We start from the raw sequence: 23,456 nt of genomic DNA, 5'->3' as shown, positions 1-23,456 counted from the left end.
CATCTGTTTTCCTCATTTACTCTGCTGTCAGGGAGAGGTGTTGACACGCTGAAACAAGCCAAACTACTGCACAGTGCACCCACACTCACATGGAATCATTTAATTGGTTGGCTCATTTGATGGTTGCTGTGAAAAAGCTCCAGTTAAGCCATTACTTTGCAGAAGCCCCTGTCAGCTTACTGCATCCTTCATCATCTCCCTCTGTCTGTGTGTGACTCCACTGCAGCATGCTGCCTCTTGACTTAAAGCAATGATACTCCGCTCTCCCTACCTCTGTAATACCTCTAAATGTTTAATCTGGCTGCACGCTAGCTGTTATGTGACTAGTGGAGCAGTGGAAGGGGTAGGAAGTCACCAACAGCTAGAGGGGACAGTAATCACCCTGGGTAGGGTAGCACAGCCCAATGGAAGGAGAGGCAGAGGGGGAACAGCTGTAGGGGATGGGAGGGGTGGGGCCAGCATTCCCGTGATGATAGTAATCCCTTTTCCAGGACGTTGCGTGACCATTCATAATTGTTATGGGCATTCTACCATTGGCTCTCTGCGACCTTAGAAACACCCACTCCAAGCTGTGATTGGTGTTCGTTTTGAAACGGGGTAGTCCTGTGATATTGATATTTAATTGTAATTTGTATACTTTCATCAGAGTTAAGAAATTAGGTTGTCCCAAACTGAACATTACATTTAAATTTGTAGGAGTAGGTATGATGGGGGTACTAAACATGTCTTTCCAAGTTTTCCATATGCTTCAGTGTGGTCCAATGAGAGGGCTGCATTTGCCATGCTGTGACTGAAAACAAGGCCATGCAGGGCTGCAGCTGACTGGAGCACGCAAGCCTGTGCTCTTGCATGGCACACACACATCAGCAGCTCAAAACCCTGGATTACACACACCCTGCGGGGCCTAGGCACTGGGCTCAAACGAGACTTCTAGCAGCTCCATCACAGAATCATCAGACACTTAACAACTGATCCTCCACTCCTCCTGGTCTTACACACTCAGCTCCAATGGCTGGCTACTAAAGCCTTGCTTTGACTTTGGAGTATTCCAAGAAAACCTCCTAGTGCTAACAGTGTACTGTCTGTGTTCAACAGGATTTCACTGAAGCCAGGATTTACAGTTTTGTAACACAACACCACATATGGCTCAGGTTTTGAGGGAGTGTGCAATTGGCATGCTGACTGCAGGAATGCCCACCAGAGCTGTTGCCAGATAATTAAATGTTAATTTCTCTACCATAAGCCGCCTCCAACTTATTTTTTGAGAATTTGGCAGTACGTCCAACGGGCCTCACAACCGCAGACCACGCATAACCATGCCAGCCCAGGACCTCCACATTCGGCTTCTTCACCTGCGGGATCATCCGAGACCAGCCACCCGGACAGCTGATTGAACTATGTGTTTGCACAACTGAAGAATTTCTGCACAAACTGTCAGAAACCGTCTCAAGGAAGCTCATCTGTGTGCTCGTCGTCCTCACCAGGGTCTTGACCTGACTGCAGTTTGGCGTCGGAACCGACTTCAGTGGGCAAATGCTCACTTTCAGTGGCCACTGGCACGCTGTAGAAGTGTGCTCTTCACGGATGAATCCCGGTTTCAACTGTACTGGGCAGATGGCAGACAGTGTGAATGGCGTCGTGTAGGCGAGCGATTTGCTGATGTCAGCTTTGTGAACAGAGTGCCCCATGGTGGTGTTGGCGTTATGGTATGAGTAGGCATAAGCTACAGACAAAGAACACAATTGCATTTAATCGATGGCAGTTTGAATGCACAGAGATACCACGATGAGATCCTGAGGCCCATTGTTGTGCCATTCATCTGCCACCATCACCTCTTGTTTCAGCATGATAATGCACGGCCTCATGTCGCAAGGATCTGTACACAATTCCTGGAAGCTAAACATTTCCCAGTTCTTCCATGGCCTGCATACTCACCAGACGTCACCCATTGAGCATGTTTGGAATGCTCTGGATTTACGTGTACGACAGCGTGTTCCAGTTCCCGCCAACATCCAGCAACTTTGCACAGGCATCGAAGAGGAGTGGGACAACATTCCACAGGCCACAATCAACAGCCTGATCAACTCTATGCAAAGGAGATGTGTCGAGCTGCATGAGGCAAATGGTGGTCACATTTCAATTGACTGATTTCCTTATATGAACTGTTACTTAGTAACATTTTTGAAATTGTTGAACGTTGCGTTTATATTTTTATTCAGTGTAGATTAACTCAAGTCACAGAGGAAACATGCTCAATGCATTTGGTATGTACATTTTCAATGGGTGGCAGGTTGATTCCCTTTTCTGATTATCTAATTGTTGCAAATGTAGTGAAAGAGGTAATAGGCCTACATCTAGAGGTCTCTGGTTTACACATTTTACTATGCTCCATAAACCTGCACAGAATACTGAATATATGGGATTGTGGGTAACACTTTACTTGACACCCAACATCATAACACGTTATGGACACACAACAGCTGACATAACCTGTCATAATATGGTCATAACACTGTCATGACACGTATATTTAGACATGTGACATATATTACATTATTTTATGGCTGGTTATGACACCTACATAAGAATGTCAAAACCCACAAAACCTACCACACAAGGCAAAACATTCCATTACACCATAGCCTACTTGTCAACAGTATTATTATATAACATTTTCTGAAATTGATCATATTAAATTATCATTGTAATTGCACACAAATTGATGTCAGACATTCACCTACCCCAATGCTCTGTTGCTGATGACTGGGATGAATGCAGGAACAGATTTCAGGAGCAGGACAAGACACCCTCTTTGTGACTGATGACTGACATAAGGGCATGTGCTGTATGTGATAGGCCTATCTGGCTTATATGATTATGATGGTCATAATGCTTCTTGACAGTGTCAAAGTGCATTTTCTTAGTCCAAGTAAAGTGACACAGGATGGTCATAATGCTTCATCACAGTGTCATAGTGTATTTTCTGTAAGTTACTTAAAATATGAAAGACAACATGCCTGTAAAGAATTCATTACAACAACAAAGGACTTAAGAAACAAACTTTGAAATGAAAGGAAACTTCCTGGCAGGGAAAAAACACGTTTGAATAAATGTGGGATTTGACACTTATGTAGGTGTCATAACCAGCCATAAAATAACCCAATATATTTCACAACAGGTGTAAATATGGGTCATGACAGTGTTATGACCATTTTATGACAAGTTATGTCAGCTGTTATGACATGGTTATGTACCTGTCATAACGCGTTGACGCTGTGTCAAGTGTTACCAGATTGTGTTCCAAGATTAAACCAGATTTCTTCCTCTAGACATTGACTATTTGATATAATGTAGTTCTATGCAGTGTTGAAATACAGTCAACCAATTTTGTTTATTTTTTTGTACTTATTCAAAGACAACTCTGTCTGATCATCCGCAGAAAACAGTAGTATTCTATTATTTTCAACCTGGACTCAATACCCTAAATACTCCCTCCTGTATGAAATAGTATTCTCATCAACCACAAGTTCTTCCACGTACGACATTGAGACCTACACTTGACATACACTGCCACCTTCTGGCGGTTGAGGAATTGATCTGACCCTGAAAAGTGAAAAACAATAATGGTACAATATTGTACAATTGTAAATAGTCATTTAATGCTGAGATCCGCTAAAAGGTGAAACGGTGACACTTGTAGCCCCAGGTGCATTTGTTATTGTTTTTTGTTTATCAAACGGTGGAGATGAGCATCCTGCGTTGTGTTAAAAAAAAAAAAAGTAGTAGTACATACTCTGCTGTTCTCTCGCGCAGACAATGATGTCCAAGGAAAAAAAATAGTGTTCGTTGTTTGAGAATTAACGTATTTGTTGTTGTCGCAAACGGACGTGGCAGTTTCCCCGCTATGGATTCCAACTTTAATAATGGTGAAAACATTGTTCAATGGAAATAACAGAGAGAAGACCTTAGATATTCAATATCTATTGGATTAAAAAAAATATTCATAGAATAATAAACCATTTAGAATGTATTTCGCTTTCTGATATAGTATGGGGGTCTATGTTAAAATATACAAAATATAAACTTGTTGGTTGTTTTTTCATTGATTGCTACCAACTTCACTGAAAAAGTCTGTTTGCTTAATTTTGCACAGGAAGTAACTATTGTATAATTACATATTTATGTAGCTACATTAACATTTATATAATCAAGAGTAATTGCACCAGAGTTAACACTACCTCAACCTACAGCACTGCATCTTTAACATACAAGTTCAACAAATACATCAGACAGGCTTGATAGTTCATGTTTTTTTTTCTCTTTCAATTTTAATTTGAAACATCAAAATAAAGATATTAATCCAAATAAAGTCAACAACTAGGCCTCTTAAATCCAATACAAAACGTTTAAAACTTTAAAAAAACAGTTTCCGAAAAGCTGCTTACAGATAAACAACAGATGATACGTTCCACTTTATAAAACGTTCCACTTTACCTGTGTGTCTATTTCAGATAGCTTACACATTGTTTGCCTGTGTGTTGGTACGCTGTAAAACACAAAACAATCCACCTCAACAGCGGACAGTGAAAGAGAAAAGTGGGTTTCAATCCCACCCACAGGCGATTGTCTTTTACAACAGTGAGTGTTTCACCTTTTTTCTAATACAGAAGTTTTCATCTGGGTACAGGGTGTGTAGTTAGCCCCTTACAGTTGTGCACAAATATACAACTACATGCATAATACAATATCATCGCTTCATGAGAAAGGAGGAATAAGGCACATAAAGTTCTGGCAACAAAGAGCTTGACTCAAGCCTACACAAACGGGCAGGAGCCAAACGTTCAACAGCTTCAACAGGTACAGTACATGCATGGCGGTAGGACAAGGGATAGTGATTCTGTAGCCCAATCCAAAATCCACCACCAGCCCCTGCAACTTATGCACTTGTGCAGATCAGAAAGGATTGTATAGGTGAGAGCAATATGGCAAGAATTCCAACGATCTTATCAGAAGGCAAGCTCAGGTGAAGGTTTTACCATTGATTACATCTATCCAATTCTTTCAGATCTACTGAAGTGCCTAGGGGTTGATTTTGGATTGACCCAAGTACCTAGGGGGTAGGTGTGGGGGGTTGATTTGGGACTCAGTAAATCACCTCCTAGAGGAGAGAGGCTCAGGGGATACATTAACCACAAGAGTCCTCTCATTGCCTGAGAGCATTGGGGACATGACTCACATACAGACACAAACATAGACATACACACACACACACAGACCTGCAAGGATTAGTGCGATTTTGCCCCCAGGAGACAATGAAAACAAAACAACAGCAGCATTAAAGGGATACTTCGGGATTTTGGCAATGAGGCCCTTTATCTACTTCTCCGGAGTCAGATGAACTCTTGGATACCATTGTTATGTTAAGAGGTAGTTTCGCGAGCCAATGCTAACTAGCGTTAGCACAATGACAAAGTATATGGTATCTGCTAGCATATACCATAGACTTCTAGTCATTGCTCTAACGCTAGTTAGCAATTGCGCTAGCGCTAGTTAGCAGCGTCCTTCAAACTGCACGCAGAGACAGAAAAATAGTATCCACAAGTTCATCTGACTCTGGGGAAGTAGATTGCCAAAATCCCGAAGTATCCCTTTAACATCATGAATGACAGACATGATTAACTTAATACATGCTTCACATTAAATCAAGTGGCAACAAATGACAAGAAAACTTTTTTTTTTTTTTTACAAAGATTTTCCTTAAATGGAATACCGTTAGCTTGTAAAACAAATCAAAAACAGGGTATTTATGGCAATCCAAAAAATAACAATAATTCACATATTTTGTTTTTTCAAATAGAATAAAACATATGAAAATTAGCTGGTAGGCTTTACTACTAGCTGCTTTTTAACCGTATTTTTCTTTTGAACACCTATGCGATAATACGACCCTCTCCATCTTTTTTTTGAGGCACTAAGGCATTGTACTACTCACTACCTTTCCTACCTTCCCTCCCATTACAAGTGCTAGCATATGAAAGAACTGAGAGGGAGAACAGAGACTTGAAGTCATCACATGCTTTAGGTAGTATAGGTTCCTTAGCCTAACGTATAATGACTTGAACCAAAGGCCGATTCTGGAAGAATTTAAATGTACGAAAAAGACCCACAATAAAATTAGAATAGAACAACCTTTCTCTCCAAATCCATCAATCCTTATTGAATGCACGTTTATCACCACATCATTTAAAGATGTGGTTTTTGTTCTTTAAAGTAAGAGACTAGTCTGTAAATGTGAGCTTGTCTCGTGCCGGTCTCCAGTGCAAAATACCACCCTCCTCTGAAAAGTCTGAGAATTATACAGGATTCCATTCTTTGCTGAGAAACTAGTCAGGATATTTACACGGGTTCTCAAACTCCTAAAGGACATTTGGAAGGTATTACAATTGGTGAAAAACTCAACCCTTTAAAACAATGGATTTCTGGAATCTTTACTGTAGTGAGATAAACAAAGCATTGTCTTGGTCCTCTCTCTGTCATGTCAGTCAGTTTTGTCTGCTTCAGAGGAGTGGGGGGCCGTGTACTTCAGCCGAAAGCCACCTGAAACACACACACGAGTGCGTCAGTGTCGCGTGCCAAACCAGCCAACAAGTAACCTAAAGAAATGTGATGTCCATAGTCTTTATGCTAGCATTTCAGATTCAGTGTCCTATCAAAAGATAATTTAACACTTGGTTGGGTGTTTAAGAGCTCTTTAGCTTGTTCAGACAATCCAGGATTTGCTACAGAGAGCGTCAGACAAAAATGGTGGACAGTGCAAAACATGGTGGAAAACAATAGGTTACCAAAGAAAGCTCTGCCTTCCTACGCAACATTTTATTTTACTGAAACAAAAAGAGGAATCCTTATTTTCTCTGCTCTCTCACTATGAGAGACTTCACCTCCTCTCTCTGCCACTAGCCTGGCCAGTATTACCTTGCTGCCCGGCGTCCATGGAGGGCTGCTTGCAGTCTTGGGCATAGTGCCCGTTGAGCCCACAGTTATAGCAGGAGACGTTGGCACTACTCTTCTTCATGCCCGTGCCCAGTCCCACCCCCACCGATGAGAACATGGGTGTGTAGAAACGGTTGAAGGAAGCAGCTGCCATCTGCTGCAGGTTGTATCCAGCCTGGGTGGCCAGCATGTGGTTCGAGTGGGAGGTGTGGAGCAGAGGTCCACTGACGTATTGCGTTGGCGTGGCCGTGTGAGGAGGAGGGGGATAGAAGGGTAGCTGTGTGGTGCCGTTGCTCTGGTGTTGGACCTGGCTGCGGTGGCTGGGGTATCCAGTGCTGCACATGGACGGGAGGTGGAAGAGAGGGAGGTGGGTGGTGCTGAAGACCTGCCGCCCCAGCTGGGGAGGGAAGTAGAAGTTGGGGTTGGGGGAGTGGCTACTACCACAGCTGCCATGGCAACCGCAGGTGTTGCAGCTCATCTGCTGTTGCTGTGGAGGGTGGGCCTGCTGCTGGGCCTGCAGCTTTTGCTGGGCCTGCCCTGCTGCCACCCCAGAGCTGCTGCAGGAAGAGGTGCCGTCTCCCTGGGCCGTGCTGTGGGTGAGGGTTAGGGCTTGGCTGGACACGGGGCCGGGGGTGTGAGTGGGGACGGCTGGGAGCAGAGTGGCCTGATCCTGACTGATTGCAGCTGGGGTCACAGTTGCCCCTGAGGAGGGTGTCACGTAGGTAGGGGTGGGTAGGCTGGTGGGTACAGCCAGGGCTTGAGGCCTGGTGTTAGGGTTAGGGAGAGAGGCTGCTCGGGGTAGGGTGGCAGTGGAGGCTGGGTCAGTGGTGGTGCATGTTTGCTGCAGGGGGGACATGTGGGAGTTCGGGGGGATGACACTGATAGCGCCCATGGGGGGCTGGGGGTTAGTGCTTCTACTGTCTGGACTAGTGGGGGTCCTATAACACTGGAGTATGGGGTGACTGCTGGAGCCTGGGATAGCTGGCTGTGAGTTCAGGGGGGCAGACACAGACACGTGCCTCTGTCTCTCAGGGTCTCCCAGGGGAGCTTTGCTTGAGATGGACTCCTGAGAAACCATGGGGGTGGTCCCAGTCAGTGCCCCCTCTGCTGGTGAACCGTCCCCCGGCTGTGGAGGGACAAAGACCATAACGTCTGGCATGGTCGGCCCATTCTGGACTGTCAGTGGTAGAGGCTGTACACTTCGGGGACTGTCAGTGTAGGATGGCTCTTCCTTGTGGGGTACAAGGACCATAGGGTGTACAGTAGCCACAACTTTCCCCCTGCTGTGACCACCCGCCCTCTTCTGCTGGACACAGTGGTCCGAGTAACTCTCTGTAGTGTCTGGGAGAGAGAAGCTATCATTAAAAGACATCTTGAGGTTCAACAGCATTATTTCACATCAGGGCTAAAGACAGACATCATGGGCCGGTTTCCCAGACCCAGATAAAGCTTTGTCCTGGACTAAATGGAGAATCTCCACTGAAAGTGCTCCTTAGTCCAGGATTAGGCTTAATCTGGCCCAGGGAAATCTGCCCCGTTCATTCCCCACAGGGGTAGTGGGGCCACTCACCTCTCTCTTCCTCCAGGTCTTCAAGGTCCTCACTCTCCAGACTCTCCCGGGCCTCGTGCTGAGGGCTGGAGGGGCTACTGGAGCTCTCAGACCACGTGTCTCCATACCTGTCCTGGACTGGCTCTACAGGGGTAGAGGAATGCACTTAGAAAACCACCATTCACAAACATACATGTTGTTATAATGTTAACTGTTAAGTTGGGGGGGGAGGATAGGCTATTGCCAGACTCATTGGTTACTTACTCTTACTGCCACCCTGTCTGGTCACGTGTGTTGACAGCGGTCTGATGATGCCGTTGGGGATGTAGCCTTTGGCCCCCTCACTTCTAACTTCATCAGGTTTTCTTCTACTCTTCAGCTCTGGAGTGAAAGCCCATTTCTCATCTACTTTCTGACGAGAGAGCAGAACATTTAACACCCTAAACAGATGCAAATTATCATGATCTAATCAAACAAAAAATATAGAAATACAAAAGACATGCTTTTAATGTTTGAACAAATGCCAGTCAGCATTATACAGCAGCATATTGACAGTCCTGCTGTTTCTACCAGTTTCTCTAGTGGCTAGGCCAGGGAGAGATGGGGGAGGCCAGTGTGACTGACCTGATGTGGGTCTGGCCAACAGGACATAATGTCTGGTTTTCTCCTCCCCTCCACCACTCCGTTGTGCTCTAAGTGGAGAGCAGGCCTCTGGCTCTCACTCTGGCTGCTCTTTGTCAGCAGTATGCTGTAAAGAGAAGGGAGTACAACCCATCAGTGAATCAGCCACAAGGTCACATGTCTTGGACTGAAAAGATAGTGCTCTTACCTCTGGCCTAATCTCTTGCTGCTGCACTCCGTCTGATGCCCAAGATGGTGAGACTCTGGGTGAGGAGAATGATGATAGACAAAGAGAGAGAAGTACAAGTGAACATCAACTATGGATCAATTAAATTAAACTGGACTTAAATCACATAGGGTGACAGGCAACAAATATCTGTCGGTATGAAATAGCCATTTACACACACCGTGTCAGATCAACCCAACAAAGAACGACAGACAGGCAGAGTAAATGGTTTATATAAGACAGAGATAATATAAACTATACCATACAGCACACACCTTCGTCCTGACTGGATGGCTCTGTGCAGTCTTCTTTAAAGTGCTCGGCTGCCTTGCAGGTCTTTCCCAGTGGTACTGTATTATCTGGGTAGGAGAGACCAAATGGTGAGATATTAGGGAATGGGCGACAAGTTCCCTCCAGCCTACCTAACATTACAGCTTTTCTACTGCTTCAAGACCTGCAGTGTGTTAATATTAAACGCTTCACATGTGCAGCCTAGACATAAAAAATAGATTCTTGGTTTATTAATTTCTGTGGTCAATTTGATGCAGCTGTGTGAAACCAATGAGCAACGGATTCCCTTGAATGGTCAGAGGTGTGAGGAAACTTTCCCAAATAATCATTTAATTAAGTCAATTGATAATGGCTAGGGGTTTAATGTGGTGAAACTACCACCTGGCCCTGCAGCTATGCTGAGAGCTGTTCACTGTGAAGCTGGGTTTATTTCTCTAAGCTGGCGACCAAGCAGTGTGCGTGTTATTTCTGGAGGATTTACCAGTCCTCTGGGAGCACTATTAAAACAGGGCTCAGGGCGTTACTTTCAAAGGCCAGTTAAAATTACTGAGAAGTTGTTTATTGGTACGATTAGTCACGTGGACCGACCACATCAATCCACATACAAAATGATTCTAGAAGAGAGAGGGGTAATTGTGGTCTGTGTTCCAAGGTATCCCTAACCAATCAGGTGGATGGTTTGTGTAGACACGTCAGTAGAGCGTGTGATATCTCACCTCCCTGGAGGCTGAGGCAGGGGCACAGACACTTACAGTGGCTGCAGTGGGGGAGAAGGAACCTGCAGACCTCTCCTCTCTGCCTGAAGGCTGCTGGGGCTGACAGAAGCATATCCCTGTCACAGTGGAGAGAGAGAAGAAAGGGAGTTAAAGATAGAAATTACACAGAGGGAGAAAGAAAGTGACTTGGAAATTATAATTTAATGTGTCATCCATCACCTGTTCTATGCTAGAATATCTATAGCAAGATACAGTAGGTGCACTTTGTATAAGAAGTCACAACGTGCTGGTGTGACCTTGGATGGTAGTGAAAAAGAGAAGGGGAAAAAGTGATCCATCCATATCTGTAAAGGAGAAAATACGTCTCACCGAGTTACATCTGCCATTAATGGTTTTAGGGTCCGACCACCTGCGGGCGTCTCGACTGACGACATTTTCGCCCGTTTCTACAAATTACGGCCGGCACTGCAGAGTTGTTAAGTACTCTCGGGCGGCAAACGCTACCGGTGTGTCCGTGCCTTAAGACAGTGTTCCCTAACTCCAGTCCTCAAGTACCACCAACAGTACTCATTTGTATTGTAGCCCTCAACAAGCACACCTGATTCAACTTGTCAACTAATCATCAAGCCCTAAATGAGTTGAATGAGGTATGTTTGTCCCAGGCTACAACAAACATTTGTTCTGTTGAGGGTACTGGAGGATTGGAGGTGGGAAACACTGCCTTAAGGAATAGCTAGTAATGGCAATGACATCACAGTTGACCTAGATATCAATGCCTGGGTTCTGACACGTGTAATGCCTGGGTTCTGACACATGTAAAGCCTGAGGTTATTCACCATAACCATAACCATGACCATAACTGAAAACACTGGAGCTTATGGCAGAGTTGGTGACAGTAACTAGAGGGTAGTCTACTCTACTCTCTCCACAATATGATACATTGAGGTCTGTGAATAAAACACAGCTGAAGTAGAGGTTTGGACTAATAGACTGTTTTAGCCATCTTATACAGCTATGTTATTTTATGCCACAGAAGCAAGTCATAGAAGATAAATATATCTTGAAAAAAAAAAAAAAAAAGAACAGCTGGAGTGTAAAACAACAAGAAAGTGTGAACCTCAAGAAATCAATTTACTTGATTGACAATATGAAAACCCTCTTGAGATGTCTTCTCATTCTGTGTGCTGCAACAAATAGAGTAAGAGAGGGAGACTCACTGTAGCGTCCTCTCCACGTCCCTGGGTTCATACTGGTCTCTCTGGGCCAGTAACCTCACCAGTTCCTTCTCAAAGGGCTCAGAGGACCTCTCACATGGAAGCTGGAATGCAGGGAATCATATTACATTTTACATTTTAGTCATTTAGCAGACGCTCTTATCCAGAGCGACTTACAGTTAGTGAGTGCATACATTATTTTTTATTTTTTTCATACTGGCCCCCCCTGGGAATCGAACCCACAACCCTGGTGTTGCAAACGCCATGCTCTACCAACTGAGCTACATCCCTATGAGGGGTTATCATAGACATAGAGTGCCTTTAGAAATTATTCAGACCCCTTGACTTTTTCCACATTTTGTTACGTTACAGCCTTATTCTAAAATGGATTACATTGTTTTCCCCCTCATCAATCTACACACAATACCCCAAAAAGCAAAAACTGTTTTTTTGAAATGTTTGCTAATTTATTAAAAATAAAAAACTGAAATATCACATTTACATAAGTATTCAGGCCCTTTACTCAGTACTTTGTTGAAGCACCTTTGGCAGCGATTACAGCACAGAGTCTTCTTGGGTATGACCCTCCAAGCTTGGCACACCTGTATTTGGGGAGTTTCTCCCATTCTTCTCTGCAGATGCTCTCAAGCTCTGTCAGGTTAGATGGGGAGCGTTGCTGCACAGCTATTTTCAGGTTTCTCAAGAGATGTTCGATCGGGTTCAAGTCCGGGCTCTGGCTGGGCCACTCAGAGACTTGTCCCGAACCCACTGCTGTCTTGTCTTGGCCGTGTGCTTAGGGTCGTTGTCCTGTTGGAAGGTGAACCTTTGCCCCAGTCTGAGGTCCTGAGCGCTCTGGAGCAGGTTTTCATCAAGGATCTCTCTGTACTTTGCTCCGTTCATCTTTCCCTCGATCCTGACTAGTCTACCAGTCCCTGCCGCTGAAAAACATCCCCACAGCATGATGCTGCCACCACCATGCTTCACCGTAGGGATGGTGCGAGGTTTCCTCCAGACGTGACGCTTGGCATTCAGGCCAAATAGTTCAGTCTTGGTTTCATCAGACCAGAGAATCTTGTTTCTCATGGTCTGAGAGTCTTTAGGTGCCTTTTGGCAAACTCCAAGCGGGCTGTCATGTGCCTTTTATTGAAGAGTGGCTTCCGTCTGGCCACTCTACCATAAAGGCCTGATTGGTGGAGTGCTGCAGAGATGGTTGTCCTTCTGGAAGGTTCTCCCATCTCCACAGAGGAACTCTTGAGCTCTGTCAGAGTGACCATCGGGTTCTTGGTCACCTCCCTGACCAAGGCCCTTCTCCCCCGATTGCTCAGTTTGGCCGGGCGACCAGCTCTAGGAAGAGTCTTGGTGGTTCCAAACTTCTTCCATTTAAGAATGATGGAGGCCACTATGTTCTTGGGGACCTTCAATGCTGCATAAATGTTTTGGTACCCTTCCCCAGATCTGTGCCTCGACACAATCCTGTCTCGGAGCTCTACGGACAATTCCTTCGACCTCATAGCTTGGTTTTTGCTCTGACATGCATTGTCAACTGTGGGACCTTATATAGACAGGTGTGTGCCTTTCCAAATCATGTCCAATCAATTGAATTTACCACAGGTGGACTCCAATCGAGTTGTAGAAACATCTTAAGGACGATCAATGGAAACAGGATGCACTTGAGCTCAACTTCGAGTCTCATAGCAAAGGGTCTGAATACCTATGTAAATAAGGTATCTGTTTTTTTATTGTTAATACATTTTCAAAAAAATTCTAAAAACCTGTTTCCGCTTTGTCATTATGGGGTATTGTATGTAGATTGTTTTGTATTTGATCCATTTTAGAATAAGGCCGTAATGTAACAAAATGTGTAAAAGGTCAAGGGGTATACAAATAGCAAGATGTAGAAATACATGTGAATATACAGTACCAGTCTAAGGTTTGGACACACCTACTCATTCAAGGGTTTTTCTTTATTTTTACTATTTTCCACATTGTAGAATAATAGTGAAGACATCAAAACAATGAAATAACACATATGGAATAATGTAGTAACCAAAAAAAGAGTTAAATAAAAATGTATTTTAGATTTTAGATTCTTCAACGTAGTCACCCTTTGCCTTGATGACAGCTTTGCACACTCTTGGCATTCTCTCAACCAGTTCCCACATATGCTGAGCACTTGTTGGCTGCTTTTCCTTCACTCTGCGGTCCAACTCATCCCAAACCATCTCAATTGGGTTGAGGTCATGTGATTGTGGAGGCCAGGTCATCTGATGCAGCACTCCATCACTCTCCTTCTTGGTCAAATAGCCCTTACACAGCCTGGAGGTGTGTTTTGGGTCATTGTCCTGTTGAAAAACAAATGATAGTCCCACTAAGCGCAAACCAGATGGGATGGCGTATTGCTGCAGAATGCTGTGGTAGCCATGCTGGTTACGTGTGCCTTGAATTCTAAATAAATAACAGACCAGCAAAGCCCCCCCACACCATCACACCTCCTCCCCCATGCTTCATGGTGGGAACCATACATGTGGAGCTCATCCGTTCACCCACACCGCGTCTCACAAAGACACAGCAGTTCGAACCAAAAATCTCCAATTTGGACTCCAATGTCCATTGCTCGTGTTTCTTGGCCCAAGCAGGTCTCTTCTTCTTATTGGTGTCCTTTAGTAGTGGTTTCTTTGCAGCAATTTGACCATGAAGGCCTGATTCATGCAGTCTCCTCTGAACAGTTGATGTTGAGACGTGTCTGTTACTTGAACTCTGTGAAGCATTTATTTGGGCTGCAATCTGAGGCTGGTAACTCTAATGAACTTATCCTCTGCAGAAGAGGTAACTCTGGGTCTTCCTTTCCTGTGAGAGCCAGTTTCATCATAGCGCTTGATGGTTTTTGCGACTGCACTTGAAGAAACTTTCAAAGTTTTTCAAATGTTCCAGAATGACTGACCTTCATGATATGGACTTGGTCTTTTTCCAAATAGGGCTATCTTCTATATACCCCCACTACCTTGTCACAACACAACTGATTGGCTCAAACGCATTAAGGAAAGAATGCGTTAAAATGCGTAAAAATTCCACAAATTCACTTTTAACAAGGCACACCTGTTAATTGAAATGCATTACAGGTGACTAACTCATGAAGCTGGTTGAGAGAATGCCAAGAGTGTGCAAAGTTGTCATCAAGGCAAAAGGGTGGCTACTTTGAAGAATCTCAAATATAAAATATATTTAGATTTGTTTAACACTTCTTTTGGTTACTACATGATTCCTTGTGTTATTTCATAGTTTTGATGTCTTCACTATTATTCTACAATGTAGAAAATAGTAAAAATAAAGGAAAACCCTGGAATGAGTAGGTGTACAAACATTTGACTGGTACTGTATATCACAATATTGTTATTAGCCCTATTAGCGCGCACATAGAGCGTTGAGTGACTAGAAAGCACATGCATACATTTGGAAAGTAAACACTGCATCTGGGTTGGCAGATGGCTGTGGAGATAGCTAATTAAACAAAAGTTAATCCCCCAAAATCGAAGCCCTAACAGCACTAAAATGAATATGATCTGATGGCATACGACAAGGAATCCAAAATACCTCCTGGTCAGGGGAGCAGCAATATACTGTGTGCGGAGTGTGCAGACATCTCATTTATTTATCCGTAAGACAACATCCACATATCATCAGACCTCTTGTACAGACGGCAGATAGTGTGACTTTATTTCACCAGACATTAAATGCAGTATCGTCTAGGCCTACAATCTATTAACGGGGATGTGTTTTTCTCTCATACCTTGGACAGGAAGTCGTACAGCTCATGGTGAGTCTTGGTCACTGTGCTCCATGTTGAGTCAGACCACTGGACCTGGAAGGGAGGAGGTGAGGAAGGCAACATCATTCATCAGTATGCTGTACCAAACACACATCATATACATTGCTTTTGACAGCATGTCATTCCCCTGAAATATGCAGATGAAACAAAGTGTATGGTATTTTCCCCTTCGCAACAGCCCTAATAAACAACCACATAATTATTTGATACTTGGCACAGTCAACCATTTAACTACATTCTGGAATCTGGACGACACCACATTCCATTTGGTGATGTGGTTAACGATTTAGATTGTCTGATGTGTCCTCATAAGTCAGTTTTAATTCAACACACACACACACAGACACAGTGACGTCAGCTCCACTCTAAACTCCTGCTCAGAATGTTTGAGGTATTTGATTTGTGGCCAAAGCAGGTCATTGCATACCTTAGTTACGGAAGTAAATAATGATCTTAGAAAGAGCTAGGAATGGAATTTCTCCTTAAATGTTTTGAGCAGAAAAACACAAGCTCCCTTCCTTACCCTGATAGTATTTGCCTTGAAAGGATGTTTTCCCATTGGGAAGAAGAAGAAAAAACTCACCATGGACTACTCTTGACAAGTTTGCATACCAATAGAGGGCCTTTGATAATTGACACTAAGATTGAGTTAGTGTACTAAGAAAACTGATGTTAAACATTTCAACCATCTTGTATCAACAGCATCAACACTTCTCTTGACCTTTTCTGAGGGGAGTGGTGCCATACTCAAGTGGTGCCATACTGTCCTTTCAAAACATTACCCCGCTGGCCCTCAATATTCACAAATCGTCTGAATCTTTAGAAAAACATACCAAGAGGCGCTTTCTGTTGCCTCTCAAAGCAGAGTAAATAATGAACGGTGACAGATTGAGTAGTAGGTTTTAGTCTCAGCCATCCCTCTCTCAGACGGTTAGAGTGAACCGATGCTCTCGTGCTTTTGAGGCTAAGAGAATAGGAAGGATTTCATTGGGCTCTGATCTGCTTCAGTTAGGCTACTATAGCCTTAACCTTTTTGTTAATTTTTTGGGTTGCTCTGATAGTTGTATGGGTATGTAGCCTAACATTTCAGAAACAATTGTTGACTGTGAGACTTTTAGGCTACAGTGCTCAAACACATACAAGCACAGACTTTTTAAAATGTGTTTTATCTGATGCTTATACCGTGTGTGGAAGGCTGTATGAAAATATTCTACTCTGTAAATAGTACATTTTTTGAAGGTGACATTCCATCATCACCGAGCCCAATAATCTGCTCCGCGGGGGGATCTGAACCCAACCAACTCTTTCACAGCCTGGCAGTCTACTCAATTCTGTCCATCACAGAGTTAACCTGTGGAGTCTGGTAATTGGTGCTCCCCTACTGAACGACAATGACTCCCAAATGGCACCCTATTCCCTTTGTAGTGCACTACTTTTGACCAGGGCCCAGCTCTGATCAAAAGTAGTGTACTACACAGGGAATAGGGTGCCATTTGGGACGCAATCCTGCTCCTTGATCCCTGACCTGACAAAGGTGAATGAAAAGGCACTCATCAACTTGAAGTGGAATATAAAAAAATCTGTCGCTCTTTGTCAAGTTCAAATTACAACTAAACAAGGCATAACAGAGCAAGTAACCTAACGGGAGTAATTTACTCCCTAATAGAGAGTCTACAGGGGATTGAGGAATGCTTGGGAAAACATCCACATGTCATCAACCGACGAGTAAATTCTCAAAAATAAAGATTTTGTTTTCCATTGTTTGTCTACAAATTTCGAGGCCCAGTTTGGAAACAGGTCTTTTAATTATTAATTTTAGTGCTATCCTCTGGGAATACAATGTACATCTCGCTAATATGTTTTTACCCAAATCAATTCAATTCAATTTAACTCCTAAACAGTTTCTTTCAACCCTTGAGCTGCTTGCATCCTTGACTAGTGTAAATACCTCAGACACTGAAGGGACTGACAGGGAGAGTCATTTTGGCTTTAGCAGCCAGGCTGGGTTCCTTACAAACCTCTGAATACTAATGTCTGATTTGTAGGCCCAGTTCAAGCTGGACACAGGAAGTAGTGGTTTGTCTAGTATGTCTGCCCTTCACAAAAGGAGAGACAAAAGGAAAACAGTGAGCTTTGAAAACCAGTGATGAATGAATGTTTTAAACCCCATGTCCTCTCTGATCAGGGTGACAAGACAACCAACATTTGTGTTACTCAGTTTAGAACAAATAAAGGAGCCTAGGATGTAATTCCCATCGCCTTGGTGGAAAAGTGAATAACGCTGAATGAATGTGAAACAATTCAGCAAGTAATATGCTAGGCCTACCTCTCACAGCATTGTTTTACACTGAACTCAGCACAGGCCTGCCCTAGTTTAACAGGCTACTCTTAGTTGTGTTGTGTATAGCCTAGAGTAGACCGAGTGAAATGCCTCCTGTGCTGAAGATGATGGATGTTCTCCCCTATTTAACACACCAACACCCTCTTTCATATACCATGCCCAGCGGAGCAGATGGCACTGCCCAGCAAGCCACTTTCTCTCTCTCGTGTGTGTGTGTGTGTGTGGGTTGATTCTTCTATCCTTGTGGGGACCTAAAATCCCCAAGTCCCCACAATTATACTAAAACAATGAAAATTCTCCCTCATGGGGACATTTTCCACATCCACATAAGGACAAAGGCTTTTTTAAGCTTAGGGGTTAGGTTTAGGGTTACAATTAAGGTTAGAATTAGGGTAAGAGGTTTAGGGTTACGGGTTAATGTTAGGGAAAGAACGACAAAACGTGTGTGTCAGTTTCCAGCACTGGCTAGCAGCAACATTTGATCACTGTCCCCCTCCACATTTTAGCCAAGAGGGTTTCAACTGCCAGTTGATTTCAAGCACAGTCTGTACAGTGCCTCTTAACTTGGGCTACATTAGAGTATCCTTTTCAAGTAGGCTATTATACAGTAGGGTTCAATAACAGATTAAACCCTTCTCCAGCACCAACAAAACATGGAGAGCAGGCTTTAGAGACCTGTTGAACCAAACACAATCCTCTCACTGAGAAATATCTCCCTTAGACGAAGGGAATTCTAGCCTGGTCAAGCAAACGGACCGCTGCACTCACGTTTCATTATACTTAATACGTGGTTGGTTTCACAAATCCCCTTAAAAATCCAGTAGCAACCCTCTGCCTAGGCATAACCTCTTAGGCTAACCGAAGACTTCATTCTGCCCAGCCACACAGATGATGATGATGGGTATTGGGTCAAGGCCAGGACGGCCATTCGTTCCATTCATATGAGTGTCACACACACCTCCACGCAGTCACACACTGTCAGTACCACTGTCTCTGTATAGCAGACTAAGCAGAAAAAGGTAAGGTTATAACTCTTTCAGAGGTCTCCTCAATAAAGCTCATCTTGTTATCCTTATAACTCTGATCCGATTTTAACTGTTAAGTGACGAACACAACACTCACCATCGTTAGCATGTGTTGGCAGTATGTTCTAGCTACTTAGCTAACTAGCCTTCATGGTTTTGGTCAATTTCAGTAGATCACAGATAAGGAGAGCATTAGTCAGATATAAGTCTATTCTATTACTATTCTGGCTATCTGAGCAAAAGCATCAGCAACGCTGTGGTGAGGACATCATCTCATGATCTCAGTGTTGTGAAATCTTGGAGCTAACCTCAAGTCCATCAACCCTCTAGTCTAAATGGAAGACTTTCCGTTTTTACAGGCTGATATGATGCCGCCGCAGGCTTGTAAAAACAGTCAAGGCAGATGTTTTGGGGACGCGAACGATCAAGGACATATTTCCACCAGATTGTGTTCTCATGCAAAGGAGGACAGCATGTGAATAGGAGGGAGCAATCCTTCCTGCTGTCCTCTTTAGCCTGGCTCTCTACGTCTTGCTCTCCCCCTCCCCCTCGCAGACTCCTCAGCACAGTGCTGCCTGTCACAATGATGCCTGGCTGATGCCTGGCCATACAGGACAGACTGTTGAGTCAGGGCCAGGCAAAGTCTTAGGTCTCTGCCTGTCCAGATGTTGTAAGAGAACATTGCATGATTTACAGAGAAAAATACAAAATATTGCATGGACAATCTGAAGCTCAGGACTAACGTTTTTTCAGTGCCATAATTTGAATGAGGAAGTGCAAATCAATCTGGTGGCCCACGATATATAGGCCCAATAAAAGTAAGTATACCTAGATTCTACAGGGGTATGCTTCAAAATGCATGAGAAATAAAATCCCCAGGAATATCAGAATGAAAAGAACATATCAAGGCACAGAGTCCAAACATTAACATACCTCAATACTGTATTCCCTGTTTCCTCGGTTCCAAAATATCTTCTTTAGCACAATCTTGTCAATGTGAACTGCTGCTGGAAGAAAGACGACCAGGGTTATTATTTTGAGCAATTCATTGCTGTTCACCTAAATGTAATTTTGATTACCACAGAATACATTGAACACTGTTAAAGGAATGCTGCGAGATTATGGCATTGTTCTCCTTACCCAGAGTCAGAAGAACCCGTGGGATACCATTTTTATGTCTCTGCGTGCAGTATGAAGGAAGTTAGCGGTAGTTTCACAAGCATTGCTCCTATACCTGTAGACTTCCAGTCATTGCGCTAACGCTAGTTAGCATTGGCTTGCGGAACTACCGCAAACTTCCTTCATACTGCATGCAGACACATAAAAATGGTATCCACGAGTTCATCTGCCTCTGGGTAAGTAGAACATGGGCATCAATGCTAGAATCCTGCAGTATCCCTTTAAAACTACAGACATATTGAATATATCCTGTCTATTGAACCATATTGGACCATTTGTTTGGGTCTCTTGTTTTACCTCAAATGCACTAGGCTAAAATACATCTTGCTTTGAACACTCCTCAACATGTGAATGAGAGACCTCAGAGGATACAATGACAAACAGGATTGAGACTACCTTCTCTCTGAGATAAGGTCCTGTTCAGGAGCTGATTGGGAATACAGCAGGCCGACTGACCCATGTCAGCGCTCCTGGGGCTGAGGTCCTCCTTTCGCAGGGTATGCTGCTTCTGCTGCAACCAGGAAAGTGAAGAGATTGGTGCTTTTGTAAGAAATTGTTCCTTCTCCCCCAATAATAGTCCCACTAAACAACTTCTCCCTTACAACACTTAACTGGAACCAATACTAATTTCCTCCTCTCCACATGCTTTGAAAACTATTTTTTTCTCCATCAGTTTTATTTATATTCATAAGTCAGCTCCGTTTTGATTAGAAATACTGCCTATCCGTAGGCTAACTGTCTTAATGAGACATATAATTATGCTGAAAGCCAGCCAAGAGGGCAGTCAGTCAGACAGATGAGAGAGAGAAGGTGTGTCTCATTCAAACTCCTGGCTTTTTCATTGGATGCCAGAGAGGGAGGGGAGGGGGGGGGGAGCGAGGGAGATAGATAGAGAGAGAGAGAGAGAGAGAGGGAAAGAGAGAAAGGTTTCTCCAACACAATGCAAAGTAAGATCACAATGCAACCATTCACAAGAATGCCGGGTGTTCCCATTCATATAGGCTAGCTAGCTGCTGTGGAGAAGATGACAGAAGAACACAGTAGCAGTGGCCAGCATGTCTGCTGAAGCCAGATAAGCGGTCTCTCTCTCTATTCTCCTGATTGAGAAAGTGATCTTCATTCAGTCTATGGCGTCTGTCATTTTGTGACAGCACAATGAACTCAACTTGTAGTCATATGGCCATGCACTCAAGACTGTTCTTGGAAATGAAACTGCTTTGAGCAATACTTGGTATGAAAGGTTTTAACCTCTCCTCTCTTTTTAGGGTAACTCCACAAGTCTATTCACATCAGTACATACTATTGTTATTACAGTCTATCCCTACAGCAATTATTTGGCCCCACTTTACCAGAAATAAAGTGCTACATTGCGTCATCTGAACTAAATTTTGATTCCATATAGATGTTTTATTTAAAAAAAGTAATCTGTTCATTCCTATGACTAAGGTGGCCAGTAACATTTTAGAAAAATAGGTTATCCTTGTTTAAATAGTACCTACCTAGTTAAATTATTGTCAAAGTAAAAGTCAGGTGAAAGTCTTACTGGGGAACGCCCCCTGTGGACTTGTCAACATCATATGTACCAGGGCCCCCCAGGGGTTGCATTTCAATAGTCAACAGTAGCAAAGCCTTCACTGGCTTTCTTCTCGTTTCCTCACCTGCTGATCTAATGGCACAGGATAGTAAATGTGATAGGAGCCTTTCAACTGCTCAGTTCAATCAGGTCAGTGACAATAAGTAGTGAGGTAATGAGGTGAGCTAAGGAGAGGAGGTAAGGTGAGGAGGCCCCTTTAGATTAACTTCAGCTGGCAATGTGATGCTTACCTGGACGCTCGGGCGGTTGTGGCAATACCTTCTCTCCTCTATGGCCCGTTCCACATTGTCCAACTGGTGTCTGGCAGTATCCCTCTGGTGAAAAGAGAACGCCGGGTGCAGCGAGGCCATGGTGAAAAGCAGCGCCAAGTGCTCCAGGGAACCCGACTCTGCCTCCAGTGGAGGCCCACTGGGATGCTCCAATTTCCCGGACTCCATTCCACCATCGCGAGGGTAATGTTGATCAGGTAAATTCTGAGCGCTCCCACGTGGAGATAATGGAACGCCATGATAAGTATTCAAGTACAGCGTTGGATCCATATGGCTCAAAGCACGATAAAGTGTGCTCGCGCATTCTCTGTTTTCAGATCTCAAAAGTGACAGGCAGACAAGTAGTTTGGAACGCACGACAGGGTCTGCAACGTCCATAAGGAGGCCCAAGTCCGTTTGACTGTTCGCCCTTATCTCAAAGTCTCGGAAGACGTGGAAATCTTTCCGTGCAAGGTCCTCAAGGCAGGATCCGAAAAAGCGAAGCTCAAGTGGTTGACACATATTGAGTATTCCGTACATAAACTCTATCCGCTTTGCTGGGTTGAGGTGCAAGCCGAACCACTCAAACACAGTCTCCTTGTCAATTTGCGACAGGCGACAAGATTCCCTCGTTGAATCCTTGAGCCGGTGGCTCACACCACAGTACGGAATCGAATCACTAGGGAGACTGTTGCAATCGGTATTTTCCTGCTCGTCTTCGACCGTATGGTCTTCTTCCTCCGACGTTCGCATGGGAAGCTTCATTTTCAGCATGATCAACTCTGACAGGACCTGTTAGCGATGATCAATTCATTCAAATGTATCGGAACATTACATACTCGCTCAGTTCGCATCCGTACCCGCCGCCGAGTTATATTTCTGTGATATTATAAGGAAATGAACTAGTGAGATTATGTATAGCTGGCTCAGTAACTCATTTTCAAGCACTGACTGACTGTACCACTCGAAATTACATAGTTGACTCCTCCCATCTTTCATCAAACTGCTGGGTCCTAACTTCATCCCACCCTGCACCGGGTCGTGACAAGGGTGCATTTACTACAGGTCACCGAAGTCACTTTCTCTCATCAATGCAAAAACATATATTTTTTTACTAAATATGTCAGTGCTGTCACAATGGATTGTTATTCTATAATATTCGATATTCGATATGTGATATATAATTGCATGAAACTCTTAAAAGTGCAATGCACTGAAACATATTTACACAATAGAGAGAGCAATGCCGTCTTTTTGTAGGCACCAACTCGCTCATGTGTAGAAGGAATCCAGCGTTTGTCAAATTAACTTTAAAATGTGTTTTTTATTTTATTTTTATTTTAGTTAACCCTAACCCTTTTCCTAACTTTAACCTAATTACCATAACCTGCTATGAATGTGTAAAGAATAGGGTTTTGGAATAACCGCCGAAAATAAGGTCTGTGATAAACACAGGTTTAGGAGGTTTTATACGTTCTGTTCTATGAGATAGTCGTCACTTTTTTGTGAAATTTTAAGCATTTATGAAAGAAAGAAAAAACAACGCACATAAAGGCTTCATAATTTATAAAGGTAGTGCTAACTGACTGATATTATCTTATAGAACAAATCCTATAAGATCTCATAAGCCTGTGTT

At 43.6% G+C, this 23,456-nt stretch overlaps 1 pseudogene across 1 annotated transcript; it reads right to left on the bottom strand.

The window, feature by feature from the left end:
- Positions 1-4,391: 4,391 nt before the first annotated feature.
- LOC311147095 (zinc finger CCHC domain-containing protein 2-like) lies at positions 4,392-22,893 on the bottom strand (annotated as a pseudogene). The gene is made up of 13 exons (XR_014615612.1): positions 21,803-22,893; positions 20,375-20,489; positions 19,733-19,803; positions 15,395-15,466; positions 11,611-11,711; positions 10,394-10,509; positions 9,653-9,745; positions 9,369-9,423; positions 9,164-9,287; positions 8,804-8,951; positions 8,561-8,683; positions 6,973-8,331; positions 4,392-6,597 (listed from the first exon to the last, which is right to left on the bottom strand). The product of XR_014615612.1 is annotated as a zinc finger CCHC domain-containing protein 2-like (transcript).
- Positions 22,894-23,456: the final 563 nt, after the last annotated feature.

Source organism: Coregonus lavaretus, assembly GCF_964263955.1.
Source record: "Coregonus lavaretus genome assembly, chromosome: 19".
Lineage (NCBI taxonomy): Eukaryota > Metazoa > Chordata > Actinopteri > Salmoniformes > Salmonidae > Coregonus > Coregonus lavaretus.
The sequence above is the reverse complement of the archived record's forward strand: the minus strand, read 5'-3'. Positions and strand labels throughout refer to the sequence as shown.